The 12,390-nt window shown below is 46.1% G+C and overlaps 1 protein-coding gene across 5 annotated transcripts in view; it reads right to left on the bottom strand.

The window, feature by feature from the left end:
* ACOXL (acyl-CoA oxidase like) overlaps nt 1-12,390 on the bottom strand; it is a 347,875-nt gene that overhangs the window by 41,016 nt on the left and 294,469 nt on the right. The gene's annotated exons all lie outside the window — the stretch shown is intronic.

Raw genomic sequence — 12,390 nt, 5'->3', positions numbered from 1 at the left:
TTTTTTCTTCTTTTGGCGGGGGGGGGGGGGGGTGTCTTACAGCTGACTGCAGAATTCAAGCTATCCCGTGATTGCCATATTCTGGTAACTGCATTATCTCCCTTACCATGTTCAGTGGGAGTGGGAGAATTCAGAAAATAAAGTTTTGTAGGCAGAGATGAGGCTATTCCCTCTGGGGCTCCTTACACAATCCACTGTTTAGACCAGTTCAGAACCATAGCATACCTCTACTTTATGCAGACAGGTTAAGCAACTTGGACCAAAGCCTTCGGTTGGGCTCTTCTCTTCTGACTTGTTTTAACCCATAATTGATCCTATCTCCTTGTTACTCCCAATTCCCTATCTGTCCTTGGCTTTGCAACCATCACCACCATCCATCTTCAAATTTTTTTCATCTTGCAAAGCTGGAACTCTGTACTCGGTAAATAACTCCTCATTCTTGCATCTCTATGGTCCCCAATCACCAATCTACTTCCTCTGCTGTCTCTATATGTGAGTCCCTCATGTAAGCAGACTCATGCAACATACATTCTTTGTGACTGGCTAATTTCACTTAGCATAATGGCTTCAAGGTTCATCCATGCTGCCCATGTGTCAGAATAGCCTTCCCTTTTTAAGGCTGAATAATATTCTATTGCATGTGTACACCACATTGTATTTATCCATTCATATGCTGATGGACACTTGGACTGTCTCCACCTTTTGGCTATTGTGAATAGTGCTGCTATGAACACGAGCATACAGATAACTGTTTGAGTCACCCCTTTCAATTCTTGTGGGTGTATGCCCAGAAGCAGAATTGCTGGTTCACCCAGTAATTCTATTTTTATTATTTTTAAAAGATTTTATTTATTTATTTGGGAAACAGAGCGAGAGACCATAAGCAGGGGGAGAAGGAGAGAGAGTGAAGTGGACTCCCTGCTGAGCAAGGAGCCTAGTGCAGGGCTGGATTCCAGAACCCTGGGATCATGACCTGAGCCAAAGGCAGATGCTTAACTGACTGAGCCACCCAGGCACTCCTATTTTTAATTTTTTAAAGAACTGCCACACTGTCTACCATAATGATTATATCATTTTACATTCCCACCAACAGTGTACCAGTGTTCCAGTTTCTCCACATCCTTGCTAACACAAGTTATTTCATTTTTTTTTAATAGCAGCCATCCTAATGAGAATGAAGTGGTATCTCATTGTGACTTTAATTTTTATTTCCCTATTGATTAGTGATGCTGAGCATCTTTTCAGGTACCTATTGGCCATTTGTAGATCTTCTTTGGAGAAATGTTTATTCAAGTTCTTCGAACATTTTTGAACCAGGTTTTTTTTGTTGTTTATTTTTTTAAGGATTTACTTATTTATTGGAAAGCAAGAGAGGGGGAGAGAAAATGAGCGGGAGAAGGTGCAGAGAGAGAGAAGCAGACTCCTCACTGAACATGGAGCTTGATGTGGAGTACAATGCAGGGCCCAATGTGGGGCTTGATCTCATGACCCTGAGATCACAACCTGAGCCAAAATCAAGAGTCAGGTGGTTAACAGACTGAGCCACCCAGATGCCCCAAAAGTAAATAGTTTAAATGCAACAATTAAAGACAGAGATCAGCAGAGCGGATTAAAAATATGAACCACCTCTACGCTGCCTATGGAATCATAGAGATAAATAGTAAAAGGTTAAAATATATATAAATATATAAATATAAATATATATATATATGTAGAGAGAGAGAGAGAAAGAGATATCACAGTTTCATAGTCCAGTGGTATAACAGTTTAAGTGTTTATTTCTCTTTACCCTCCTCTGTTTACAATATAACTGTTTTAGGTTTTTTTTTTTTCTGTATGCATTTAGAATCACATGAGATAGTGTTACTATTTTTGCCTCAGTTGTTAAACATAATTTAGAAAACTCGAAAGGAAAAGAAAAGTAGTTTGAATTTACCATTTTTGCTTAGTATATTGTTCCTTCCTTCCTGGTGTTCCATGACTCTTTCTTCCACTGCTTCTTTTCTGTTTATAGAACCTCTTTTTAAAAAAGTTTTTATTTAAGTAATCTCTTCACCCAGTGTGGGGCTTGAACTTATGACCCCAAGATCAAGAGTCACATGTTCTTCCAACTGAGCCAGCCAGGCACCCCCTATAGAACTTATTTTAGCCATTCTTTTAGTATAGGCTTAATGGTGACAAATCCTGTGATCTTTCTTCATCTAAGAATATCTTTATTTCCCCCACATTTCTGAAGAATGTTTTCACTGGATATAGGGTTTTTGGGTTGATGGGTTTTCCCCCCTCAAACATTTGAAAACATGTTACTTCCTTCTGGCACCATGGTTTCTGATGAGAAATCTTTTGAATTGATTTTCCCCTATAGAAAAGGTGTTATTTCCTTCTTATTGCTTTCATTTTTTTTTCCGTCTTTAGTTTCAGAATTCTTTTGTCTTTAGTTTTCGGAATTTTAATTATGAGGTGTTTTGTTGTGGATTTCTTTCAGTTATGCTGTTTTTCATTCAGCTTCTTGAATGTATAGGTTTATGCCTTTTGGCAAATTTGGGAAATTTTCAGCTCTTATTTTTTTGAGTACTTTTCCAAACTTGTCATCTTTCTCCTCTCCTTCTGGGACTCCAATGACACAAATGTTAAGTCTTTTGTTATAGTCCCAAAGGTCCCTGATGCTCTTTTCTCTCTCTTCTTCCTTCACCTCCACCTCCTCCTCCTCCTTCTTCTATGTTAACTCTGTTTTTAGATTCAGTTAGTTTTTCTCTTTTTTAAAGAGTTTATTTGCATGTAATCTCTACACCCAATGTGTGCCTCAAACTCATAACCTCAAGATCAAGGGTCATATGCTCCCCTGACTGAGCCAGCCACGTGCCCCTCGATTCAGTTAATTTCTATTGTTCTATCTTCCAGGTCAGTTAGTTTTTCCTCTGTCCCTTCCATCCTACTGTTGAGACCATCTATTGAGATATTTATTTCAGTTATTATATTTTCCAGTTCTAATATTTCCATTGGTTGCTTGTATTTTCTATTCCTTTGCTGAGACTATTCGATGAGACTTCTATTGTTTTATTTATTTTAAGCATGTTTGAAATTACTCTTTGAAACTTTTTTATGTTGTCTTTTTTTTTAATTTTTAAAAGACTTTATTTATTTATTTGACAGACAGAGATCACAAGTAGGCAGACAGGTAGGCAGAGAGAGGGGGGGAGGCAGGCTCCCTGCTGAGCAGAGAGCCTGATGCGAGGCTCGATCCCAGGACCCTGGGATCATGACCTGAGCCAAAGGCAGAGGCTTTAACCCACTGAGCCACCCAAGCGCCCCATGATGTCTGTTTTAAAATCTTTTTCAGATCATTTAAACATCACTGCCATATCAGTGAGGTGTCTACTGATTGCCTTTTTTTTTCTTTTCCATTCAGTTTGAGATTCCAGTTCTTGGTGTGATGAGTGATTTTTACTGGAACTTAACCATTTGGGGTATTATATTATGAGACTCTGGATCTTATTTAGATATTATTATAGCTAACTTTCTGTGATACTGCCTCCTCAGAGGTTGGGAGGCATGCACTTCAGCCACTGTTAACAGCCAAGTTGGGGAAGTGCCCCTCATTACTGCTGAGTAGAGGTAGGTAGCTCAGCACTAGGCCTCCACTGATAACCACCTTGGCTGGGAGGATAGGAGTCCCTCATTTCTACTCTCTATATGACCTCCACTGATTCCACGGGTGTCATTACTACTAGGTGGTGGTCAAAGTCCTGAATTTCTACTTGACCTTCTTTGCTACCACCATAGCAGGAAGAGGGAGGGGTGATAGTAACATCAAGAGGTTACTACTTGATGAGGAAGTCTAGGTTCCCTACGTGTTTCCCAAAGACACTCTAGTGGGATAGGGGTAAGGTCTCCTTACTGCCAAGTGGAGATGAGTACCCTAGTTCCCTACTAGGCCTCCTCTGACATAATACCAGTGGTGAGGCTGCATTTCCTCTTTATGGTCTAGTGAACAGGGAAATCTACACTTCCCATAAGACTATTCTCAGCATGGATGAAGGTGGTTTCATTGATTTTTCTGTAGGTAGGTATTGCTGGATTAGAGCAAGTATTGCTTATAAGGTTTCTGTCTTGCTGGCCCTTTTCTGGTCCTTTAGATTTTGGCCCTTTTTTTGTGGTGTGGGGGAGTGTCTGTTCTTGTTCTTGTTAGCCCTCTCCAGGTTTCCAGCTTCTTCAGCTCCAAATAAAGGATGTATGCAGCATAGAGAAAATCCAGGGGACTCCCATCACAGCATTCCTGAGGTCCCTAGCTGGTCTGCTTTCAGTTTTTCATGTTAGTTTTATAGCTAATGTCCAGTGTTTTTAGTTGAAATTATCAGAAAGAATAGGGATGGATGAGTCTGTCTGCTTCATCTTCCTGGAAGCAGAAGTCTGCCTGTCTGCCCATGTCACACAGCTGAGACTCTCACCCAAACTGAAAGTCCTTCACTTTTAATAATAGGTTTGTTCACCTCATTTATATAATTGGTCCTAATTCTGACAGTCAGTGTTAGATTTTCTGTGAAAGCACTTTCACAAATAACATATTTCTCAAACTATCATCAATAGGCTATTCCTAGTTTCTCTTCCCATCAGGCAAGAGTTTTAAGAAAACATCAAGTTGCTCCATCCGCTCCTGTCCTTTTTATAGTCCTGGAAGAGATGAAGGTAGAAGATACTCCCAAAGGTGAAGACATTTCATCAGGAGAACTTGAGAAAAAGCAACAAGTGGTTGACTGCTACCTTCATGTTGGCTATTTTCCTGGCATTTATTCCAAAATTAAGTTCCTTTCTCCTTCCTCCCTTTCTCCTTTGGGAGTTGATTTAACCCATCTTTTTTCTTTTTTCCCCATCTCAAATTTGATACCAGGGTGTGTGTGTGTGTGTGTGTGTGTGTGTGTGTGTGTGTGTACTTAAGAACATTGTAAAATTAACCAAAACCAGAGTGGCTAAAATTTAAGAAGGGTAAGAGGGAGAGTCAAAAAGATGTAGGGAGCAAAAATCCTGTCTCCTAACATTTCCAGTTTTCAGTCAGGCTGCACACGAGGTCAGCGGCAGCCAGGGGAGCTGGCTGAGTGGGAGAGCTGAGCTTTGCCACCTTCCTCAGCCCTGTCCGAAGTGATGCCCACATAACTTTAGTGCTAGTGTCTCCTTCACTGTGTGCTGGGAAATCTGTCATCCCCTGTAGCCACTCTGTAATTCTGTTAACGTATGGTAGCCTGCGTTCCTACCACTGAAAGCCCCTGATGGAATTTCTCCGCATTCTGGGTTAGTCACTCAAGAGAAGTCTCCTGGGCACCACAGCGTCTTGACCTCTTTATTCAAATGGTAAAATAACAAGTTTGGGCTGGGCTCTGTTCTCTCCTCTCACTTTAGGCCCCTTGGGTCAAATTTTGCTCTCATTTTCCCACAGATGGCTTTTACCAAATCCTTCCATTTCTCTTATTTGTCTCAAGTGATTTCCTCTTCTGCCCTCCGCCCTGTCATCTAGAACAGCCTGAAATAAAATCTGCCCCCCACCCCGAGCTGTGCAGGGAAGACATGAAGGGCAGAGCCTTTAGGGAGGGACCCGCCTCCACACGTCCTGTGCCAGACTCACAGGGGCCACAAGTTCCCTAAGGGTTGTGTTCTCCATTCTTGGGGACAGCCACTGCTTTTCTGAACACTGGAATGTTGGCTTTCCAGCCGTTCTCCACTTAGATACATAGGCAGATGTTTGACAACGAAGTATCAAGGAGGCAGAGCAGGTGCAGTGTTGTCACACAGTGCAGCCGTCCACCCATGTGATCGTGTGGTCCTCGTAGGGGATTGGGCCCACGTAATGCTTATACCTGATGGCATTAGCCTGGAGAAGCACTGGTCCATTTCCTCTGATAGCTCTGTATGAGGCTGAGTGCTGAGCTTTGCCACAAAAGTCAGACTCTCAGAGAGAAGAGTAGGTTCCCCTACTGTGGGACAGGGAATCTCTCCACCTTTTTCCTCCTCATTTCCCAACACCCATCTCATGCTCACTGTTAGCCGAGGGCGACTTCCGCTGCATTGCCTCTCAGAGACTCTGACATGGACCTTTGGAAGTGACAGAAGTCTTCCAAGCCGAAGGAAGGACTATTGATTGAATGGTGTAATTCCAAGGTAGCTATGGCACAAGAAGGAAACATGCAACAGCACAATAAGAATGGAAGCTTCTGGCCACCTCTCCCCTGGAGAAGCAGCTGTCTGGGCCCCCTGCTTTGGCAGCCAGCTCTGAAGGCATGCATCGGTGCACCTGAAACACTATAAACGGAAAGCTCAGAACACAGCTCGCATTGACCCCACCAGTAAGCACAGTGGAACCCACACAGTTGGTTAAATTTAATTTCCTGCAGAGCCACAGAGACTGAGCTCAAATGCCACCTCCTCTGAAGTCTTCTTGAAGTCCACATTGAGTTGGGCAACCCAGCGGAGTGTTCCATCAGCAACCTGAACTTCCTCCCATCCCGACATGCTTGCTTTTGGGGGGGATGCAAGAACTACCGGTCACACCTTATGATTCAGGGAGCTGCCTGAGGACGAGGGCGAGGTCTTACTAAGATGAGCGTCCCCAGTGCCTAGCACAGTGCCTGGCACAAAATGGGCCCTTATAAATGTTCACGAGGAAGGCTTGTGATGGGAATCTGCAGAGAATGCCCAGAATAACCCTTCTGTTGACTTAGAGTGAAGTCTGAGATGTTCTCACCGGGTATTTGTTCCTTTGAGTTAAAGTTAGTCCTATGCACTGAAGATCCACATTAGAGTTTCGTAGGGTGGATAATTGTCCCTGAGACCGTTGGCGGGGGTGGGTTTGAGAGTAGCACTGCAGAACCTTGGCACGGACTTGGAACTTGTGACGAGAGGACAGGGATTGAAGGGAGGAGAGGCGTTCCAGGGCACCAGTGGCACAGAGGTATGGGCAGGAGAGAAAAACCAGTGACTGCCGGAAGACTAGGCCGGAGACTTGATTTCTACATCACCGGTAGTTCTGTTCCCTTATTAAATATTAAAATATATATATATATTTTTTTCAAGTGATCCAGGTACCAGAAAAACATTACCTAGTGCACAATAGGCTCTTGTGGAACAGCTTATCTCCAAAACATCATCAGCCACGTGCTCACTTCTGTCCACGAGGCATTGGCTTGCAAGGAGTCGGGAAGGGGACAGGAAAGGAACAGGGGATGTGGACTGAATTTCAAGACAGCCCGTCACAATCTATGCTAAAGGAATTCAAACAGGGATTGAATTGGTTCACCCAGGACTGGGTTCAGAAATGGAGTCAAACCCCAGAAGAGAGCCCTTTTCCTCCTGTGTGGGAGGCCTGCTCCCATGACCAGAGCCTGACGACCGAGCAGTGGCTGTGGGCACACGTGGTGCACACACAGGATGTTTGCTCCTGCTTGTTGCTCAGGGGCCCACGCGACTGTCAAAGGCAAGGAAGGGCCTGTGAGAGGCTCCATGGGTATTAAAAAGGCCTCCCGCAGCAAGGAGTACATTATAGTCCTTCCCACACTTGATGGGAGGTGCTTATAATTAACTCTTGGCTGCTGGGTCTGGTGCTTAAACTAGCTACCACCTACACACGCTGAGAAAAGGAAGAAAGAGCAGTTAGAATGCAGGAAAAAGGGAAAAACCCCACCTCGCCCACTTGACAGGCTCAAACTGCCGCTGCCAGCCGCCTGTGAGGCAGGGACAGTCCCCAGCAGACGCCTGCTTAGATACTGGGGTTGCCGTGGCGAGCATCCCATCAGAGCTGGAGGGGCTGAGCCCTTCCCTACCGTGCAAAAGGGCACCCAGGGACCCTGCAAGCATGTGTTGGCCATTCCGTTTTAGTTTCTGCCCCTTGGGCCGAGCAGCATGGAGGGGAGTGGGGAGGGTAAGGGGGGGACTGAGGGAGAAGTGAAGCAGAAAGAATCTTTGTGACAATGACAACTTCAGAACACTAGATAACCAGCCTGCTGGATGTTTCTAAACCTTCTGAGGGGAGGTGAGTCAGTGGAGCGGTCATGTGGAAAATCCCCTCTCTCCTCAGCGCATAGCCATTCCTGTGCTAAGGTAAACCCTCATCCCTACCAGGCCGGGACCCCATCAGGCTAGGAGAAATCGCCCGTTTCTGGGAAGGAGCTGTATTTGTGTAAACTGGGAGGACTGATGGGTTGGGTCATATGGTTCAATTGACAATTTCTGGTTTCAAGAAGGGCTCAAGTGTGTCCCATTCGCTAGCACATCACCAGACAGAGAAAGGGCCCGATCTGGCCGGGCACAGGGCTGAGGGGATGTGGGGGAGGGAGGCTGTGCATCCCTCTGTCCACATCAGCCCACTTTCCCCTGTGCATTTAGGGGCAGCCTTCATACTTGGTAGCTGGTAAGAAATGCTAAGGAAGCTTCCAGCCGCACTCCTGCCAGCCCAGCATATACCTCTGGGGAGCCGCCTTGGAACACCGTCTAGGCAGATTTTCTCGACCTCCACTTTGACCTCAGCATCTGGCAGCTGTGCCCACCGACTCTGATGGGCCTGTGGACGTGGCAGTTGGGCAGCCAGCAGATAGGACAACTGCTCTGTTTGTGTCCTCAGACCCAGGGGTCACCCACCTTGCCATGGGCACTCGGCTCCCTCTGCCAGCACTCCACCCAGGATGGGACCTCTGGGCTGCTGGAGCAGCAGCCCTGCTGAAGGCCTGCTATTCGGGGAGCCTAGATTCAAGATGTGCTATTTATTTTCACGTGGGCAGCTCCGTTCTTGTCGCTGCTTTCTACAGTAGAGGTGGTATCAGACCCCACCTACAGAAGGGGCTACCTTGAACTTCACACAGTACCTCTGGCCCAAGCCCTGAGGGAGAGAGGCTGAGCCAGGCTGCAGGGCGAGGAATATTCCAGGCGCTTGCTCAGTATCACTGGAGTGGCGAAGGCTGGTTCTACTGCCTTGCTCCAGTTCAAACATATCAGCAAAAATTTCTCCAACGAGCTCTTGTCTCCTGATCTGGGGGGAGAAGCATTTCCCGGGAAATGGCCACTTTCCCCCCGAACATCCTTCTTGCTTTTCCAAGGGAAGCTGGGAGGCACAGCAGGCCACTGCCTCAGGAAGTTTTTGTCCCAGTGAGGCTCTTCGTTGGGGCTGCTGTCTCCTACCCAAATTGGAAATGACTGCTGCCAGGTGTGTAAGAAACTCCCTGGAGGACAGAATGAGGAAGTGTGATGATTTACGTTTGATTTAGAAAATGAAGGTCCAAATGCAGATAGGCGGCAAGAGGTCCGTCTTCCTGCCGATTTCCATCACCGAAAGAGGGGTACGATTTTTAACATGTGACAATTGTTGGGGGAATGGGGACAAGGAGCATCTGTACCAACTCTGAGAGTGAAGAATTATGAGGCAAGCTTCAGCCCTTTCATTGAGGGAGGGATTTTGGATTTGATTCAAAAACAGGCTAACCAAATGCCCTAGTTTTCCTGGGACAGTCAGGGTCTCTGCTGGCCGCCCATTTTTAATTTTCAGTGGTTCCCCCTTTCCCTTTCAAAAAAGTCTGGATTCGGCTGAGAAGTTCTATGATCACCCTATGCCAAAGGAGAGAGAGAGAGCGCGCATGCACAAGCTATGGCTGGAAGTGAATCCAGAATAGTGACGAGTAGGAGGGGGTTTCTGAGAAAGTTGGTTTTGCTGAGCCTCAAGGAAAGAGGCAGGCAGTGGATGCCGGCCCATTCTCAAGCATGTTCAGAGAGACAGTCTTGCTGGCCACATCCAGGAGTAGATTTGCAGAATGTGGATGCTGGCAGGATCTCTGGGGGTCATCTAATTCATGTCTTCTTTCACCACAATAGGGCACTGGGCTAAAAGAGATCTAGAAGGGACCTACCCAAGATCACACCTGGTTCCCAGCAGCGTGGGGACCAGCCTTGCCCCTGGAGGGTCAGGCCCAGGTGCTCTGTTCTGGGAGAGAGGGAAAGGGATGGTTCTGAAAGATGCTATGGGGGATTAATACTGCCCTGCGTGTGACATGGCAGCCCCAGAGCCAGGAGAGTCACAGGCTGTGCCGTGGATCTGAGGCTGATGAGGGAGGAAGGAGACGCATGAGGTTCAGACAGGCTGGGCAGGAGTGGCTGTGGGGCTGGAGCGTGGGTCTGCAGAGGACCAAAGAGACTAACTGGCCAGGAGAACTAAGAACAAGTGAAGAAACAGGTAGGTAGGGACGGGAATGGGGTCATAAAAGTAATTTCTAGAATCAAATTCTTTACTCTGGTTCAAATTGTAGTGAAATTGCATGAAAAAGCAAGACCTAAAGACAACTGTCTTATCCCTTGGCACCTCTCTCTTAGCCGCTCAACAGGGCTGCAGTAGTGGGAACATCCTAAGTTAGGAACAGCCTTGACCTCTACTTGGTAGACGAGGAAACTGAGTCATGGAGAAACCAGCTCCTTTCTGTCTCATGACGCTCTTAGCAAATGGGGTGTGATTAAGGACAAGCCACAAGAGTGATTCTACCAGACAAGCCACAAGAGCGATCTTGTGGTTTCACTGCAGTGTGACCTCCCATGCGGCTCTGGTGTGGTGGAGGGGGTGAGGTGGTAGACTTTTCTGTGCATCTACTCATCTGGTTGGAGGTCCCAGGATGAAGCCCAGCTTGGGGCTCCAGAGACCTGGCTTTCTGGTCCCAGTTCTGTTGTCTACTAACCAGTGACGGTGGGAAGTCACTTCTCCTCTCTCCCCAACTCTTCTTGGTTGTCCGGTGAAGGTTTTCGCTTCAGCCACCTCCAAAGTCTCAGACCCTGACTCTGTTTTTCCAGAGATATCTTGACCTTGGTTCAACAGATATCTGACCTTGGCTTAGCTACAAGTTTAACCCCTGCATCTTCTTGAGGTCTAGGTATAGAGCACACTGACAGATCTGAATGGAATAACCATCCCCAGGTCTCAGTTATCTCTGACAATGTAGGAATACAACAGCATTGTATGTATCGTTAAAAACACACACACACACACACAAAAAACAAAATTAGAGCTATGGTTTTTGCCTCCAACAACTTTTTACCCAACGAAATTGAATTAAATATTGAAGTTTTTTGCAGATCATCTTCAAAGAGAAAAGCTCAGCCCAGTAAACATATAGTGGACTACAGGCTGATTGTAATCAAAATTATCTCCTGTCACCCTGAGCAAGTTCTCCCACATAACGTCTACAAAAATCCTACACGCTGCTGTCACACCCACGTAGTGCTCTCTGATATGTGACCTTAGAAACCTCAATCCTCTGAAAAAAAAAATCATAAATAGTTTCAGTATATATGAACTGAGCACACATTTTGTTCAGCGAAACTTCTTTGATGATGCCTGTTCAAATACCTGCAGATATTGAGAAAACTCCCACAGACATCGTCCTCGGCCACCCCAGTACATTCTGCAGAAACCAACAGGGAAGACAGACCATACTGAATGCCACCGGCGATCATGCATATTCCAAGACAACTTAGGCTATCTTAACCTCCCTCTGCCGCTTGCACCTGCTAGTTTCTGAGCCAGTGTTCCAGAGAAGACAGGCTGGGGGCAGAAGGAGAGTCATCAGGAAGGTGAGAAACGGAGAGGAGAAGCGGGATTTTGGTGGCATTCTGTCCACCCTCCCGGTAGAGACATGGAGAAGCTCAGAGTCACTGGGGCATCTCAAGTCACTAGCAGTACCAAGCAGCACACAGGAGTGTGTTCAGCACAGAGAAGCAACACTAGACAGAAGAGGAAGGAAGGGTCTAAAGGCTCTGTGTTGGGGGGCCCAAGAGCTTCTTCAAGGCCACAGAAATACAGCCTGTTACCTGGGAGGAAGGGTCCTTGGGGAATATGTGTCAGGTCAGGGGGCTGAGGGCTAACTGCGAAAAACCTCAAAATACCAAGAAAACTCATGTGCCTGACTTTACGCTGCTCCAAGCTGGTGTAGCATACCCAGGCCCCCAGTGGAGCAGTCTCCCAGACAAATCCATCATTCGGTATCAGCACTCCTTGATCATAAAATTAACATCACTGAAAGCTTAGGAAAAAAAAAAAACAAGACAGACCAAAAATATCACATCTTAGGCAAATGAGTTGGAAATCCCTTACAGTGACGCCCTATTTTTTTCTACCCATCTCTAAAGTCGGAGGACACCTGGTACAGTGTTTAGGTAAGAGATGCCGCTCCTGGACCAACCACACAGTTTCCTGATGGTACAGAATTGAAATGACATCATGGAAATGCATATTTCTCAAGGTCACCCTAAGTATAGTTTCTAGGTGAAAACATGAGTCTTAGTCATTGGTGGAAAGGTGTTTGTGTGCCTTTGTGACTTGCTGGTATCTCTCACTCTCTGCCCTTCCAAGACAAAGTTTTCATTAAATCCATG

Source organism: Mustela nigripes, chromosome 7 (assembly GCF_022355385.1).
Source record: "Mustela nigripes isolate SB6536 chromosome 7, MUSNIG.SB6536, whole genome shotgun sequence".
Classification (NCBI taxonomy): Eukaryota; Metazoa; Chordata; class Mammalia; order Carnivora; family Mustelidae; genus Mustela; species Mustela nigripes.
This window is presented reverse-complemented; position numbering and strand designations above follow the sequence as displayed.